This window comes from Coturnix japonica, chromosome Z, assembly GCF_054131305.1.
Source record: "Coturnix japonica strain WE chromosome Z, WE-NBRP24, whole genome shotgun sequence".
Taxonomy (NCBI): Eukaryota; Metazoa; Chordata; class Aves; order Galliformes; family Phasianidae; genus Coturnix; species Coturnix japonica.
The window spans coordinates 10,151,808-10,170,967 of NC_140702.1; positions in this window are offsets into that span (position 1 = coordinate 10,151,808).

Below are 19,160 nucleotides of genomic sequence, written 5' to 3' on the forward strand. Positions count from 1 at the left end.
TGTGTTATACAGTGTATGTCTCTCAGCTACCCCTAAGAGTGTTAAAAGTGTGAGGGAGGCATAATTAGTAGCTACTGGATTCCAGAGGAGGTAGCTCATTTTACATCACAGGATTAAATATGACAAATTGATAACATCTCATTCTTGTCACAAGAGTTTCTAGGTTATTGGTCCCCAGAGTTCTTTGGAAATGTGCAATTCATGAAAAAAAATAATGTAATAATAGTATATATATATATATGTAAGTAATAAAATTGATACAGACATAATAAGGTGAAAAACACAGGGGAAAGGTATCCACTAAGCCTAAGAAAATCAAGGATATAAAATATTTTTTCTGTTGCACAGAACAGGGTCTACCACTAAGTAGCCATCATGTTAGAAATATTTGGAATTCTTCATGACGGAGAAAAAATATATATATTAAATTTTCTGTCTGTTGAAATGTCAAAATTGTCCACCAAACACAGATTTCTGGTTTTTATTAATTTGGTGATTGGTATGACTTATCTTAATCTAAGTCTTCTGTTACTATTTTAAACTAGTAAGAGAGAACTAAATTATCTACCAAAATTCTAGATATCCTAATTACAGTTTTTCATGGTGTTCCTAAATGTTTCAATATTTAGAAAGTATATTCAGACCACTAACCTGGACAGAACAATAAATGGAAAAAATAATGGCAGCACAAAGCAGCTGACCTTGATGCATCTTAGTATCTTGCCTTTGGTATTCCTTCCTTCCTTCTTTCCTTGGTATTTCTTTTTCACTAAAATTGAAAAAGCAGAACTATCTGTGAGATAAGATACTCTTCCTGTCTTTCTCTAGCAGCCTCCTTCTCTCTGTTGGCTGTGTAAATTCCAGCAGTTAAGCATCTAAGAAATTTGCTATATTGGTAAGGAAGAAAAAAATGGTTAGGTTTCTTTGGAGAGTATGGAATAGTGGCATAGACTTCTTCCACCATTTAGTTTTTCTTTTCTAATTGGAATGGTATGAAACTTGAATTGTTGCTGAATAAAATCCAGACAGTTTTAAATGAAGTCCACATAGCGTTGGGTACATCCTTCTCAGGAGGCCAGAAAAACCATTTCCTCTCTTCCTCCTAAATGCCTTTGATAGTTGCGAAATTTTGATGAATTCAGCTCCTCTTGGAGTTGCAGTTGGAAGCTTCTTAATAATTCTGCTGATTGCTGTTTCTTTCTTTCATTTGTATTACTTTGCCTTGGAATAAAATCAACTTACCAGAGCAGCAGACAAAAAAATCAACCATCATTAAAAATCAAAATGATCAATTCAAACCCATTCTAGCCAAAACACTTGTCACAAAAGGAATAATTAACTAATCTGTATAAGCAAATGAAGTTATTTACCGCTGAGAGACTATTAATTGTAATAGAATTCGACTTTTTTGATATATTTACTGCATCTATCATTACCCAAGCATTATGTCCACTCATTTCAATCGTAAATTTTCTTCCATGTGAAAAGCAGTTTTCCCACTGAATGAACTGCAAACCTGATCACAGTCCACATCTATGATAGAAGAACTTCTCAATGGTGCTAAGCATGATTCTCCTCAATTCTACTGTTGTTAGCATATTCTCTTAGCATTTTATACTATTCAGGACCCTGTTTGGGAGTGTCCCATGGAATTCAGTTTTGAACAGAAAGGGGGTCCCAGAAGACTGAGCACTCCTCGAGAAGGAAGTCTTGAAGTTGTAGGAGCAGATTGTCCCCTTGTGCTGTAAGATGAGCCAGTGGGAAAGATCAGTGTGGATGGACAGGAAATATTTCCTGAAACTCCATGAGAAAAAGATAGACTGCATTGTCCGGGAGAAGGGACAGACAACTAGGAAAGAGTGCAAGGATGCTGCAGTGAGAAAATTAGAAAGGCAAAAGCCCAGCTTGAACTCAGAGGAAACTCAAGGAAAAGGTTGAGGTTCTCATTGCCTTCTTTACCTCTATCATCAAGTTCAGACCAGTTATCCTCAGAGTACACTGTTGCCTGACCTGAGAGTCTTGGATGGGAGCAAGGTAAGTCCCCCAGAATTCAGATGGAAACAGAGATGTACAACTGCACCAGAACTTCCACAAGTCCACAGGGCTGGATGAGATCCATTTGAGGATGCTGAGGAAGCTGGCAGAGGTGACTGCCAAGAAACTTTTCACCATTTATCAGTGTTCCTGGTCAGCCAGAGTGTCAGAGGGCTAAGAGCTTGCCAATGTGACTCCAATATACAAGGGTTGTAAAGAGGATTAAAGGAACTACAGGCTTGTCAGCTAGAACATAGGATTGCTGTAGTATAAGGCAAACCTACCCAGACTAACACATTACAGTACATCGAGGCCTTATCTCTCAAAAACAAAGGACACCCTAAGCAAGTAGACCCCTATGGCCCTGACAAGACTGGAAGGGAGAATTCTAAAAAACCTGAACTAGAGTCCTTGGTGGAACTGGAATCTCTAGAAATCTGGACAAGTGTCACTCAAAATAAATAAATAAATAAATAAAAGTAAATCCCAAACAACCTCAAAAACATCCAAGAAAAACATATGGAAGTGCCACCTGAAGAATGGCTTTCCCTACCAAACTACAATGCATATTACTGCACACCCATATACAGCCACTGAATTGATGGACTGAGACCAGTCATTCCAGCAAAGACCTAGGGTAATTGTCCTGGACTGGTTTTTGAGACTGGAATATAGGAGCTGAAAGTGGTGTGGTAGATGGCTCAGAAATTTTCAAACTAGGCTCTGTTAAGACAGAGCCAGCACTGAGACAAAGGTTATGCATACATAGGTGTTCAGATTTGGGCCCCTCAGTAGAAGAAAGAATGAGGCCCTGGACTGTGTCCAGAGAAAGGCAATGAAGCTGATGAGGGGTCTGGAACGCAAACCTTACAGGAAACAGAACATTGTTTCCTCTGGAGAAGGCTCAGGGGAGACCTTATCAATCTCTACAACTCCCTGAAAGGAAGCTGTGGTGAGGTGGTGGTCAGCGTCTTCTCTCATGTAACTAGCAATAGTATGAGAGTTGCACTAAGGGATGTTCAGGCTGGATGTCATGAAAAATTTATTCTCCAGAAGAACAATCAGGTGTTGTAACAGGCTGCATGGGGAGGTGGTTGAGACACTGTCCCTGGTGGTGTTCAGGAAACATTTAGCTGTTGTACTAGGGGACACAGTTTAGTGGGGGAACATTGCTAGGTGGATGGTTGGACTGGATTATCTCAGAAGTCTTTTCCAACATTGGTGATTCTATAATTCTATATATTCCTCTCTCAATCTTTCTGTTTACTTGCAGCTTTTGCCAACAACTGATTGACAATAACAGGCTCACTTGAGGAAAACATTTTACATGCACCCTCAAAGGGGAAAAAAATAAAATAAAAAAATGACCAGAACAATTCAGTTCTTCCCCTTTGTTTACTATCACATTTAAGGTAGCCTTGAATCCATGTCTGTGCATGTAGGTCTACTCCAATAAAAACTACAGACAAGATTTCTGCTATCTTTCATAAGACGTTTCCCACCCTTTGTGTGAAGAAAATTGAGTTACAAGTAATATTTAATGAAAACATGAGAGACTAGCTTGTTAGGAAATTATGCATGGCTTTCATATGCACAGATGTGAGTCCAAGTCAGGGTTCTTCACATTATCAGTGAATCACTTTGGCAGTTTTTTCAGTTATCACAACACCCTTGTCTGTTAAAACAAGATCCCTCATTTTGCATGTAATTAAATCCTAAAAGCCTGTGGTGTAAAACATAAATTGTCCTAAATACTAACTCTATAAAACAAGAACATTTCAACTCTGTCCTTCTATCTTTATCACAGTGAAAGGATTAGACTCTAATTTTCTGAAACACAAAATATTCAGGTTAGAGCTAGCCAAGCCTCAGGCTGTTCATTGCCTCAGATTTTCAAGATTCCCACTCAAGAAAGAACATCATCACCTATACAGAGAGTCAAACCTATTTGCATTTTGATTCTGAGTGATTATTCTGTGTCGTGGATAGACAGTGACCAAAAGTAGCACAGGCCATGATTTACTTTGAGTATGTATGACTTCTTCAGTGTTGATCAATGATTTTAAGCTCCCTCTAATAGAAAGCAGTATTCCAGATACATTCGGAAATTTGTCCTTTAAAATTTTACATGGGACGCATGTCCTTAAGTCAGTGTTTGCAAGCCAAAATGATGCAGATTATATGCATTATAACTTCAGGAAACCATCTGGAATGAAGACTGGACAGAGGGTAGTTCTGGCAGTTGCTTGGAAACAGATAATTGTTGGAAACCACTCCAATGTATTAGGTACAGGCTTCCCAGGAAATAAACTGTTCTGTTGGTGTCTGCTCTAGAAAAATACTACTTGTGCTCAACCACCTTCATATTACAGAAGTGTAAAGTTTATATGTAAAACAGTGGTTTGTTTGTGATTAAGAATGAGTTATTACTCCTGACATAAGGACATAGGACAAGATAATCCATATCTTTCCTTCATAATCGAAGGAATAGGTTGATCTTGGACAGACAGAATCTTAAGAGGAAAACAAAATTATTAAGTTATTAAATAATTGCCAAATATTTTCTTTCAAGGAGCCATTGATAATAAAGGCTTGTCATCCTTTTGCAGTAAATCCCAGGGAAAATTTCCTGCTGGATTGCTGGTGTTAGTTTTATTCTATAGTAGTCGGGAAAGTTAGTACTCAGTTGTAAACATTTTTGGAAGCAGATAAACTGATAGGAGCTTAGAGCTTCCAGTGAAACGGCATTTCTTCTTCCCCAACTATGAAGCTGTTCTCAAATAGTGGGACTTGGACAAATATGAATTAGTGAAAAGTAATGTTACTTAAAATACAGACTTTTAAGTATTGATAACTTGCTTTTGAACAAGTTATTTAGGTGGGTAGCAACTATTCTGAACTTGTGTTTTTCCTTTAAAAGTAAATGCAACTGTAACACCCTGTCCTCCAAATAACTATAAAATAGAACAAAACACCCACAAAAATGAAGAACAAACAAAAAAGCAAAACAAACACCACACAAGAGATAAGATGAAAACCGTAGAAGAATTAATCTTATTTATGACTCATCTATTTCCTGAGATCTTCCATTGTAATGGGTAGCAAGACCAGAGCTTCAATCAAACCAGAGGAAACCTTTTAAGAATGAATAACAAACCAAAGTTTTGAGTGAAGAGTGAATGGAGGGAGGAAGAGGAAGGAAGAGGAAGGAAGATGAAGGAAGAGGAAGAAGAAAAAGGAAGGAAAAGATGAAAGGGAAGGGGAAGGAGAAGGAGGGAGAAAGGGAGGGAGAAAGAGAGAGAAAGAAAGGAAGAACGGAAAGGAAGGAAAAGAAGGGGAGGAAGGGAGAAAGGAAGGAAGGAAGGGTGAAAAGAAAGGAAGGAAGAGAAAATCCTTGAATTTTTCTGTGTGACTATGTGGTCCTGGTATTTATATTTAAATTGAGCCAGGTTTGTTCTAAGTTATTCCTCACATGAAACTTTCTGTGATTTCCCTCATAATTTGTAAGACAATAACGAGGTTGGTTAATTATTGCTTTCTGTGTCATGACTATGAAATGTTGAAAAGTGGTCTGTTTCTTATGCAAAACAGTAAGTTAGGATTTCCATACTCAATTGTTTAGCAGTTCAAAAGCAGTGTAATAAAGAGCTTTGCTTACTACCAAGTTGGAAAAAGGCAATGTTGTCAACAAGTGCTCCAGCCTTCTGAATTTAGATGCATTTGAAAGCCCTTTTCTCAGTAATACAAAAATAGCACTCACTGAAAACATGCTACCTGTTTGGTGTGCTAATACAGCACTTATCTTTCTTGTGAGTGCATAGACCTACTAACAAAGAAAGTAGACATTTTTTTCAACTGTGAAATATTTTTTTCTCACTTGAATTTTGTATACGTTGAAATATTGATCATTGTCCCTTTGCTGCAATTTTATGGGGCTTATTCTGCTCCACATTCAAGACTTCCAGATCAGAGGGTAGAGTGCCCCAGGGATAACTGGCCTGACTGACTTTTAAAGGCAGAGGTAAAGATAGAAGTCACTGAGAACCTCAGCCTTTTTTTTTTTTTTTTTTTTTTTTTTTTTTTTTTTTTTTTTTGTCCTCAGTGGTCCAGTTCCCTGCACACCTAGTAAAGGATGGATATGAGCAGTAAGGATGGAAAGGCCAAGCTCCTTTAAAATTGCCTTCAACTTTTAATGTTTGCTTTTGTCTTTAAAGTTGAAGACATGAGGTATAAACTTAAGTTTCCTTACTTAGACAAAGGGAGATAATATCTGCTTACATTCCAGTTTTTATGACTGTTTAGCTATTCTACATTTTATGTTGATACCATCTGATTGTTCACAGCATAGTAGAGAGTTGTATGAATACAGACAGGTGACTACAGGGTTTCCAAAATAGCATAATTAGCTATATTGATCAATACTAGTGAGACTGTTGCTACACAGAAAGAGTCCTACACCAGGACTTAGAGAAAAAGGCAGAAAGGCATTAAAGATGTGTACTGTATGATGACAATAGCCATTTTTTTTTTCTAAACAAAACCATCTTCAAGGACCTCAGAAAGGCATTTTCTTATTATATTTGGATATTATTGTTTTCTTCTGTCTAACTAACTTCTCTTCCACAAGCATAATCTCCAAGACGTACGTTTTCCATTCTTCATTCTCATCTCCTCATTGAAAAGAAAATTGTTGGAAAATTGTTGACAGGTGCCTACTATCATTCATTAGGGCAAGGGTGCACATGATTTGTATGGACACATGGTATTCTGGCATCTGGCCTACAGGACTCCTTCTGTTAGCATATGAGGTCTCATCAACCTCTGTGAAAAGACAGACTTCCTCCTGAATCGTAGAATCATAGAATGGCTTGGGTTGGACTGGACCTCAAGGATCATCAAGAGCAGCCCCTGCCCTTCCCTCCTATTAGTAAGGAGTTCAAAGTAAAATGGTCTCACTGTCTGACCATGGCATAACATTTGGAGTCAAAAACTTCCAAGAAATACTGGGAACCTGTTTAAATTTAAGAGTACATTATATAAGGGTGTATTTCTTTCATTTTGGTGATAGCAGCACTACCTTAATCCATGATCCAATTTTAACTATAAGAATTGACAGGAAGAGCATGGGACATCATTTCATTCATTTCTGGAGATTTAAACTTTTGGTTTTGTAAACCAAGTAATTTTTTTTTTTTTTCTGTTTTTTTTTTTTTTTGTTTTGTTTTCTGTATGAATGTATACTTAGCTGTTAAAACCTGGAACAAAATTGATGTCACTCTTGAGAGTGGTTTGTTTAGGAACTCTGAGAAGACTTGTAGGAACTAGTCAGATGCTATCCTCTAATACAGTGCAAAGTGAAATCCTAGCATCATGTGAGTGCTTAACATAGTAACTCTTTGCTAATACCTGCCAGAAGTAATTTTGTTTTTTTCTAATTACTTGCATACATAACCAGAATTCTTCTGCTGTGTAATGACTGCAAAAGGAACATGTTGCTCTGTTTGCAAAATGAATCTCTAATGTATTTGTTGTTACTACCTACCAGTTAATCATTCAGAAGCCACTGGATGAAAAAATCTTCTTTTCTATTAATCACCCACAGAATCATTACCTCTTGAAGAATGACAAATTTCTTTGGCGGAAGGGGGAGGGGGGCGGGAATAAAAAAGAAGCAGCAGCAGCAGAACACTTTGCTTTCTGAAATCTCATGAAGTGTTTGATCTCTTGTGTCAAATATACATGAGTTCTCTCTATTTAAGGGGTGTGCATGTATATATATGTACATATATAAAAAAATAACTATTCTTATGCAAACTCATGTAGTCCATTTCCAAACCATTGTATTCTATGCTGTTACTGCATACCTTGATTGTGCATCTAGTGGTTTCCTATTTTCTTCATGAGAGGGTTGGTTTTACTTATCAGTTACCCAAAGGAAATGGTGTGGATTTACTATGATTTGTTTATTTTGCACCATGAACTGAGGTAATTTTCCCCCTAGCAATTTTAAATACAGACTGGAAGTCAAAGCACTTCTCCTTGGACTCCTGAGTGAAGTGGTTTAAGTGTCTTTTGCACGTGAGTCTGTTCCATGACATCTCAAAATCAAGAGCCAGCTTTTAAACTTAAGAAGGTATTTTAAGGACATCTATAAGACAACTGTTCTGATTTGGAGAACCTAGATGCAGACCTTCCATGGATATATTACCTGTATTTTGCTCTTTTATTAATATAAGTAGAATAATATCACAGAACAACTGTTCATTCAGAATGGAGTACTACTAATCCATTTTGACTTGTTCCACCATGGGACATCCTGCAGTATTAATCCGGGAAGCTTGCATGCCTCTTCACATGTTCATGTGACACCCATAAAATGCAAAACATTCTCATTTTATAGTACTTTGAGGAACTGCTGGATGGCCTCACACTGTTTTAAAAACAAAGATGAGAAAAAGAGAAAGAGGAAGAGGAAGAAACAAGAAGAAGAAAAAGGAGAGGAGAGGAGAGGAGAGGAGAGGAGAGGAGAGGAGAGGAGAGGAGAGGAGAGGAGAGGAGAGGAGAGGAGAGGAGAGGAGAGGAGAGGAGAGGAGAGGAGAGGAGAGGAGAGGAGAGGAGAGGAGAGGAGAGGAGAGGAGAGGAGAGGAGAGGAGAGAAAAAAGGGAAAGGTAAAGGGAAAGGGAAAGGGAAAGTGAAAGGGAAAGGAAAAGGAAAAGGAAAAGGAAAAGGAAAAGGAAAAGGAAAAGGAAAAGGAAAAGGAAAAGGAAAAGGAAAAAGGGAGAAGAAAGAGGAAGAGAAAGAGAAGAGACCATCAGTTTGTGTCTACATGGCCTTCCCATCTAGCATCTTCACAGACAGTAAACAGTCCTCAATTCTTACACGCTTAGGAGCACAGATTTAACTAATGTGTTTCAGTTTCCTAAGAATAAAGTAGGGATAAAACTTCCTAACCTCAGAGTTATTACATTTTTATGTAAAGATTCATGTGTTTAAAACTGTGAAATATTTCAGTAGTGTACCTATATATAAGAATGAAGCACTTTGAAGCTTATTGTATGATTAAATTCACTGATTTAGAAAATGCTTATTTGCTGATTTATTCTGCAAGAATACTTGTGCATCATAATTACAAAAGGAGCATCTAATAGTTTATGCAAGTTCATTCAAGTGCTAAGATGAACATTGACAACATTGACAAATACTATTCTGAAACATTAACTTTGCTATAATGCTTACACCATAACTGAAGGTTTTTCCCAGAATAAGGAGGCTTCTGTAAGTGTTTACAAGAACAAATGAGTGGGAGAAAAATGAAGATTAGCTGGGAAGCTGTTCTGAGAGTGTTGGTGTATGAAGAAAACTCTGAAATTAAAACAAAGCTTGCTCAGACAGGAGACTAAAGGAAAAGCATCAAAATGAAGGCAGAGAGATTTGAAAATATCAGAGAAACTTGGGTTTATAGTGAGAAAAATTAATGAAGTAATATATAGATTGAAGCTAAATGAGGCAAAAAGTGGGGAACTGATGATCTGATTGAACTGAAAAGGGGCATTTTATTAAATGCATTATTTGAGCAGAATTCTGTAACAACAGAAGTGGCCACAGTGAGAAAACTGATCTGCTCATTCACACTGATTAAAATTAAAGCTGTTTTCTAGCAGAGGAAAAGCAAAGGGTGACTTAAAGATATCAAAGTGTTTAATCAGTTCCTAAATGCTGTTCAAATTTGGAATCTGGCAGTATTTTTCTTTTTATAATTTGACTTTTCTTAACATGAGCACTTAATTTTATTCAATTTCTTTGGTGAGAAAACAGTTATATATAGAAGTGACTTTACTATTTAGGAATTCTAGCATGGTAATTACAGAAACAAAATCTATCTGCTGAGCTGGCTGAGTGGCTGTGGAGTTTCTGTGCTTGGAAATATTCAATCCCTGGCTTGACAAACATCTAAGCTATTTGTTCAACACTGAGGGTTTTTTATGCTTCACTACTGACATTTACCTACTCCCACCATGTTGCACACTGGAAAACCAATAAAAGAAAAATAAACACCCAAACTTATACACTTACAGGATCATTATCTTTTCAGCAAGGACTGGTGCAATTTCTATTTAGAGAATTTGGTGTTGACTCTGCAAGTATAATCTTCCTGTAGGTTATTTCAGTTTGGTTAGATTTCTATATGCATTTCTATTAACAGCTTGAAATAATGAAATAAGAATAAAATTGCGTGGATTTCTATTTTCAGTAAAAAGTACAGAGATAAAAAGGAATTATCTCAGATTAAATTTTATTTGCAGCTTATTCATATTTGTATTCGCACCAAGAAGGACTGTTTGTAATGGCAGTTTGGCAAAGTACAGCATAGATGTCAGCCAGAGTGTGTATCACAGCCCAGCAAAAATTAGGAAGATAAACAATTTTCCAGACTATTTTCTCATACCAAATTCACAGTTTTAGTTTAATTTTTATTACATTTTACTCATAAATAATGAGTTCTCATGAGTTCTCACATGATTTTGAAGGAAATGTCCTGCCTCAGGATACCTATATAGGTAAATAATAACTTAGTTCAGTGAGAGCTGAAAAAAAGATCCCATGCAAAAACATCTGCGATGTTCTCTGAAACTCAGTGGAGCTGGGTTAATTTGCTTCTGAATACTTTACTTTTTATTGAAGAGCATCTGAGAGTAGGCTATAGTGCAGTATGGCCCCGAGATTTATTGAGATTTATTTGCAAGAGTGTGAGAAGATCTAGAGGATTTCTCTAAAAACTAGAATTCTCTAGTCTTCATCTTAACTTTTCCAAAGAGCTTCTCGGTAGACTTCAACTCACTGGCATATTCCCTACAGCAGTAAAAATATGCTTGTAAATGCAAAGCAAAACCCACATCTCAAGTGTGTCAGCAAATCACTAAAGGTATCGAAGTATCACTTAGTCCTTGTGAACAAGACCAAAATACAACTTTTTTCCAAGAACCAGGATGTGAATTGTTAAACAACTATGTTAAAAACTTGATCCAGACATCACTTGAGGTCAGACACGGGGGATTACTTAGGGCAGGAAGAGAACTCAAGAAAGACCAAGAATCATGGAGAAGAAAGGTATTTTTGCTATACATAGTAGTGTATCATGTATAATTTGCTATACACAATATAGCACACCTTTTTCAGTGGTTCACGTTACAGTATTTGTGAAAGTTGAGTAATTCTCCATTCCGTATTTAAAGTTCATGGATCACCTGCCTCTTTAGATCACGAAACAGGGTATTATTTTCCTTCTTCTTGGAGAACTCAGATTTGTATCAACTGTGATGGAAATCAAAGAGTTCTTATGATAACTTTGTATAATTATTTCCAAGCATTCTCAGTAGCACATCTGAATAAGATCTGCATTATGCTGGCCTTTTCTTGGAATAGTTTTGAAGACCAAAGAGGTTTTCCAGAAGTATTTGCAGGCTACAAAAAGACTAAAGCAAATCCATTATTCTTATGACTATTTTGAAATGCCTCATTTTCAGACTCTATTCTCTTACATAGAATTAAAGCTGGAGTTGTGTGGTATATATAAAGATATTTTATTTGTGCATGTGTCCTTCTGAGCACAAAACAAGCACATTTCTGCTAGAAGCCAGAAAGAAAAAATAAAACACAGTTGTTTACAAAGATCATTTTTCAAGACCACTCTTGAGAGGAAAACTTATTTTCTTTGCTACGTAGAAAACTGTGATTGACAACTTTTTAATACACTTTTGTTTTATTTGAACACCACTGCATTTTTATGATGGAAGTTAGGAATTAGATGACAGGAAACAGTAAATCATAACCTTAAGTAAACTGTGATGTGCAGCCATGAATGAATGCGAACAGAAGGGAAGGAGAATGAAGTGGCTGAAGAGCTGAAGGAGGGGAGTAATTCACAGAGGGCACCTGGGCAAGGGATCAAGGACAGACAGGAAAAATAGGCAGAAGGAATGGTAAGTAAGAAAGTAAGAATGAAAGGTCACAAGGACTACTTGCGGAGAAATGTTGCAGTTTAGAGAAAAATCTAACCAGAAGAAGTCCAATTCCTCAAAAGTATTAAAAAGATTAAGTTAAAAATAATAATAATTTAAAAAACCAAACAATTTAAAACAGGAGCAGCAGAACTTCCTTTTTTTTTTTTTTTAAGTGAGATCTGAAGTTAGGTGACCTAACCACAGTTTTTGGAATTTGTCAGAGAAGTTTTGCACTGCTTTATCTCTAATGTCCTTCAGATGATAAAGAACAGTGATAAAAATAATGGCATTGTCATTGCACATCCAGACTCCAAAGAGTGATAACAGGAATACAGCTAAAAAGGGAACTCAACTTATTAAGCTGTAGCATTTTTTATAAAGATTCAGATATATCGATTCTGCCTTTAATATAAGCTTGATATAATGATGAACAGAAAGAGAGTATTGAGGAATTTCCTGTTTTCATTATCAGCATGTCCTTCTTCATGGACAATACTTCAGACTTGGTTGTGGGCAAGAGCCAAGACATGCAAGCTCTGTAACTGGTGTCGTCATCATCCAGGTGTAGGACCTTGGTGAAAAAGCCTCTTAGCACTGCTTGTCGTGTTATTTTTGGCCTGTTTGACTATTGCTGCAGCAGAAACCTTGTTATCCATTCCATTTGCGAGTAGAAGTGCTCAGTATATTATAATCTTCTCATTTTTCAGAACTAAGGGTTGACCTTGATATGGTCTGCTTGTCAGAACATCAACAGGATGCCCTACAATCACTACACTATGGAGTATCTCTGGGATTTCTCTGAAGATGCTGACATATATTTACCTTGTAAACAACTGCAGCAACTGAAGAAATTAACTCTTTCAACCACATATTACTACATATCCATGGCACTTTTTTATTATTTTATCAGTCAGTTGTGTCTACATTAGGGGAGGCAAAACTGTGTTATTTGTAAAAGTCAATGAAGATAAAACCCTTTGCTTGAGGTAGGTTGGGGAGTATACATCAAACTTGAGGCTTTGTTTATTGCCATCTGGTTAAAAAAAACATGAGCCTGTTAAAGTGCTGTTGTTTGTTTAGTACATCCAGATCAGTGACATGTGCTGCAATCATTTTCTGAACCAATAAATCCTAGCAACAGTTGAATTACAGTGATTTCCTTCCTCCTCTTTGGGGCAGCCCACTGACATGTAGGTGCTTAGGCTATTTTCAAGCTGACAACACACAGCATGTGCTATCTGGTGGCGACTAAGATAAATAGGGTCAGGAAAACATGTTTTTTGCAGATAGGGTACTACGATCCTGCAGACGAAATTGGGATGACTTAAAAACTATACTGTAATGAAGCCAGATACAACCTCTTTGTAAGAAATTTAGGAATATCTGTACCAAAAAGGACACTCTTCTCAAATATTTTGAAAACACAAACATTGTCTAATATAAGATATTCTACAACAAAATTACTCTAACCGTTATTTTGGAACTTTAAGTAAATTGAGATCACAGTAGTTTGGAGCCTTGGGGAATGACTTTATTTCACAAGACAGAAATGCCTCTTAGTTCCCTTTACCCAGTTAATTTGCTGTGAACAAATTTGTTCTATTTTATTATTCCTTGGGGAAAGACCTGAATGTTGCACTTTGCATTGTTCATGTGATGTTTTCAACAATCGTTTAAGGGGGATAAATCTGAGATACATCTTTTTTTTTCCCCCCAAAGATCTTCACTCATCATTCAGTCACTCCATTCTTCAAACAGGAAAAATGAAGGTGATGTGGAAACAGAAAAACAAATGTCTCATATTTTGTAAGAGTTTTCCAGTTCCATACAGTAACTTTTACTTAAATGCTTGTGGAAACTGTATTTTTGGAAGGAATAATCTGTTCATTGTGTATGTAAGAAAGGAAACAAGAAGGGAAGAGTATTCTGCAGATTCAGAAGAGAATCTGAGCAGCTTCAGTTGTTGAGGGTTTCATTTGGTTAGAATTCAAAGGTTTCGTTTTGTGTATGTTTTTTGTATAGTTGGCATTTGTTATTTTTAATTTTGAAAATTTAAAGGTTAATAGCTAATACAAGGCTAGCAGTTACAATTCTAGTCTGAAGTATTTCATACCAAATGGATTTGCCCAATACAGAATCCTGTGCCTGCTCTGAAGCATACCTAGAAGAGAAGAAAAATGTTTCAGCTGTAACTTAAGACCTGAATCACCAGATTTATTATTATTATTATTATTATTTTTTTCTTATGAAGATCTCGGACAGTAAATGAAACAACACAATGAATATGGATGTGATGAAGTCCAGTGACTTCATTTACAGCTATCCAGAACTGTAAAGGAGGAGTTTTGGTAATTCTGATGTTGGGACTTATATGGAGTTAAAGAGTTAAAGAAATTTCTTCAGAGGAAATCAAGCCAGTTCAAAGCACTCCAGAAAAAATACATAATTCTTGTTACCATACACAACAATCACTTTTTAACTAGAAAATAAACTTGGAAAATTTCAGAGGTTTTAATTAAAGGAAGGACTCCAAAGACTTGTTGTAGTTTCAGGTGAGTAGATTCATTGATCATCTGTTAAATAAATGAAACTGTTAGTTTGTATGTTAAAATAAAATAGCAAAAAATATACAATACTATAAAGAGAAATAGATAGCTCATAAAATTATTAACTTTTTTTTTTTTTTTTTTTTTTGCTGTTTTTTCTGGTGTTTTCACTCCTTACTTCCAGGTAACATGCCCATTAGTGGAATGATTTAGATTTGTTGGAAACACCTTACTTCAGCTGGGTAGAGGTTCATTTTTGAAAAAGCCATCTCTGCTTTTGTTCCTTATCATTTATTTAAAACATTGGAATGATCTTGTCAGTATTCATTATCATGTCATTTTTTTTCAGGTACTGAGGTATTGTGTCCAGCCATCATATCCACCATAGTCACCCAGACAAAACACATTTGTTGGATCAATTAAGAAAATAAAGGGAAATGAACTTGCACTAAACTGTTCAACATTCCATTCATTTTTTCCCATTGAAACGTAAGATGTCAACTCCAAGACAATAATAATAATAAAATAAAAGGTAAGTAGAATGAGTCTTAGCAATTTCCTTTGTACTGTGGGGGTCATCAGCAGACTGAAAATGCTCAGTTGTGGGACTGATTGTGACGTTTTAGAAAGTAGGCTGTTCTCACTTATCAGAGAATGGAAGTAAAGTATAATTAAAGTACTTTAATAAGACTTGTTCATTGCTACCTGGACATAGAATTCAACCATAAATTTTCAGGTGACATTTCCTGTGGTAATTTCTATATTTATTTGCTTCATCCTTTAAAAGCAGTCAGTCCTCTTGTGAAAGCATGAGAATAGGTTTTTCTTCCCACCTCACAGGCTTCTGCAGTTACCTGTACTTCTATTCAATGAAGACAGCAGTCCCTGTCAGGAGATGAAAGTGTGAGATAAGTGATAGTTAGAAAAAGAATTATTTGTAAGTCATACTTTATGTCTAGTATTGAAAGAAGTAATCTTTACCACACCTTTATTTTAGCAAGTCATGAGGGTGAGAAGCTTTCACCCCTTCCAGCCTGGTTCACATAGTTGGGATAAACTTTTATGGTTATGAAAATTAAACCTTTCTTAGAGGTTCATTCACCACTGAAGTTTCATATGGAAAGCTTTTCAGCACTATCCTGAGCATAGTAATTACTAACAGCATAGTCTGATGACATTATAATTAGTAGTCAGGACAGAACTAACTGGATATGTGGATTTATTAGTTTTTGTCTCTAACTTTTTAGCTCCATCATCCATATAGATTGCATTAGTGACAGTCCTGCTAAAAATAATAATAAGAAAAAAAATAAAAAATAAGTTGTATCATATCATTTTTGCTTTTATTTTTCTTTTATTTTACCTTAAATGTGTAATTTTGCATTACACATAAGAAAATCTTGATGCCACATAACATAATTTTTGTTTATATGGCACTTTGTAGGTTGTTTCTGCACTAAGAGTGGCTGGATACTCCTCCTTTGGCACAAAATTTTTAATAACCATTTAAGAAATGAGCATCTGAAAACTATTATTGTGTCAGATTACCACCATGAAAAAATTATATATATTAGAGGCAAAGCACAATAAAACTAACAAAAGTAACCCTAATTAAAAAGGAAAAGAGAAGAAATGAGGCAAGGTAGAGCAAGGCAAGGTTAGGAAAAGATTCAGGAAACACAGATAGTGCTATTGGTCTTCTGTGAAATCAATACTGTCAGCAATTACTTGCCAGCTGTAGCCAGAAAAAAAATAATCAGTGGGAATAATGAACGTGTGTTCCCCCGATTCTGCCCCGTGCTCTTAATGATAATGCAAACAGCTATGAAGAATGGATATAAACTGATGCATTTTGACTATGTTTTGTGATGTGTTTTTTTGCTCTTTCTGCAGAAATACATGGTTTGTATTTCTCATTCCTCAGCAATAAGTAAAGCTGGACTGACCAGTGGTATATATGATATATAGAGAGCAGCAGTGGAGAAGAACAAACATCTTTGACCTTAAGGACAAAGCTGCCTTTGATATTTCATTATGAAGGATTTGCTCAAAATGTAAGATGAGTGTGTTATCAAACACTTTAAGAAGAAGGGACGCATATTTATTTAATAGATTTTTCATCTTGAAAAGGGACATGTAAATTTCTTGAAAAATATGCAAAGTTGGGAACAAAGATAACTTTGTAAGCAGCCCTGAATTATTTATCTTCTCACATAAGAGGCTACATTCTCATTCCAAAGTAAATGGCCTGACTTTACTGCAGTTGGGGCAGATTTACATCAGTTTAACTGAAATAAGATCCCTCCATATGTGTTTATCCCAGAAAAATAAAGTCCTCTTTTTTGTGTTTACCTGTCAAAACATTCATCTGCAGGAAAGATTGTGCTATAAAACGGGTTAAGCAAACAGATCTGAACTTCTCTATCAGTTTTATTGTACATCATAGCAATTACTCTTGCTGTCAAGAAAAATAAAGTTTGATATCCTCCGAGTTTAAATGTGTCAGATGTAGTTCTCCAAAATGTAACACAACTTGCAGACTCTAAAACAATGAACACAGGCTGGAATTCTACAAGGGCTGCTCTGAAAGTAATGCCTCCTGTTTTATTATGTTTGTGGTAAGGCAAGGGAGGTTTGAACCTTTCCACCAGTATTCTATTCCTTTTTGCTGCCATGTGACAGATGGCAGCAGAGGGGCAGTCTGACAGGATGGCATCTGACATAGAAGTGCAAATGAAGAGAAGATATGTCACTGAATTAAACAAACAAACAAACAAACAATTGAACACATTGATATTCACTGATACTTGCCGAACATTTATATAGAACACACAGTAGATGTGAGCATAGTGAAGCAGTGGGTGGTGCACTTAAGCAGCATCAACAGTGATGAAAGATTCATCAGCATCATCATCATCAACAGAAAGACAAGCCATGTTACAGTTGGGCATTCACAGCTGCTGCACCATGAAATTAAATGCCTCTGGATTGGCTAATCTGCACAAATTGGCAGATTATGGCCAGGGAACTGTATACAGAGCTGGGTATTGTCTTCAGTGCATTGGAAATAATTGTGGCAATGTCAGGATATCACAAAGTTGGCACCAGGTGGATCCCACAAATGCTTACACAGGAACAGAAGGAACATCATGTGCAAGTTTGTTGCACTGAACCAATATGAACCTATATGAGGCTGAAGGTGACAGTATTCTGGATTGCATTATTACTGGTGAGGATATGTGGTGTCACCACTGTGAGCCACAGTCAAAAGAGCCATCCATGGAGTGGTGAAATTTGAATTCCCCATCAAATAAGAGGCTCAAGATGCAGCTGTCAGTGGGTAAAGTGATATTCACTGTCTTTGGAGATGGGAAAAGGTTGAATTTCCTGGAACCTTCAGAAACCAACAGCTCTGACAATTGCACTGCAGTACTGACTATGCTGAAGTCATGAACTTTCTGAGTTAGGCCAGGGAGTGTCTCTTGCCACGTGACAGCATCAGGGTCCATAACAGTTTGAAGACCATGACCATGAAGACCACACACACCATACAGTTCAGATTTGGCAACTTCTGACTTCCACCTTTTCTGGATGGTGAAAAATGGTGTGTGTGGGAAACTTTTTTCCTACTAACGGCAACTATGCTGAAATTGGACATACATGATAGATGAAGAGAGAGATGCAAATACTGGTTATATGAAATTTCATAAAACATTTGACACCGTCTCCTCTAAAATAAAGTTATACACAACATATTGTTATATGGGCTGAAAGGACAGAAAGTGAGGTGGATTGAAAACTAGATAAATGGCTGAAACCAGAGGGTGGTTCAGCAGTGATGTTCAGCTGTAGAGTTCTACACCTGAAGAGGAATAGTAGCACACATCAGTGCAGGTCAGGGGCTGACCTGCTGAAAATGAGCTCTGCAGAGAAGGATCTGGGTGTTCTTGTGGACAGCAGATTGACCATGAGCCAGCAGGGTGCCTTTGTAACAAAGAAGGCCAATGGTATCCCAGTGTGCATTAAAAGAGCATGGCCAGCAGGTGGGCCTGGTACATCTTCCATATGAGAAAGGGACCATTGAGCCTGGAGAAAAATAACAGGGGATCTTATCAACACTTACAAATATCTAGCTGGGGGGTGTGTCAGTGGGTGGGGTGGAGGAAAAGAGATAATGGGCACAAACTGGAACACAGCAAATTCCAGGCAAACGCAAGTAAAAGAATGATTACATTGAAGCATATAGAGCACTGAAGCAAGCTGTGCAGAAATGCTGTGGAGTTTCTTACAGTTGGGATATTCAAAACCCACCTACACGCTTTCCCATACAATCTGCCTTAGAGAACCTGCTTTGGTAGGGGTTTGGACTAGAGATCTCCAGAGTCCCTTCTTGACCCCGAGATTCTGTAATTCCTTGACCAGTACAATGTCTAGTCAGAAGCCATGGGCACGTATACCATCAGTATCAGTACTGGATCCACCTGCAGTGAGTTTATAGACAACACACAACTGAGAGAAGAGCACAGTATGACTGAGAATCATCCAGAGGGACCTTGAAATGTTGGAGAAATTGACTGAC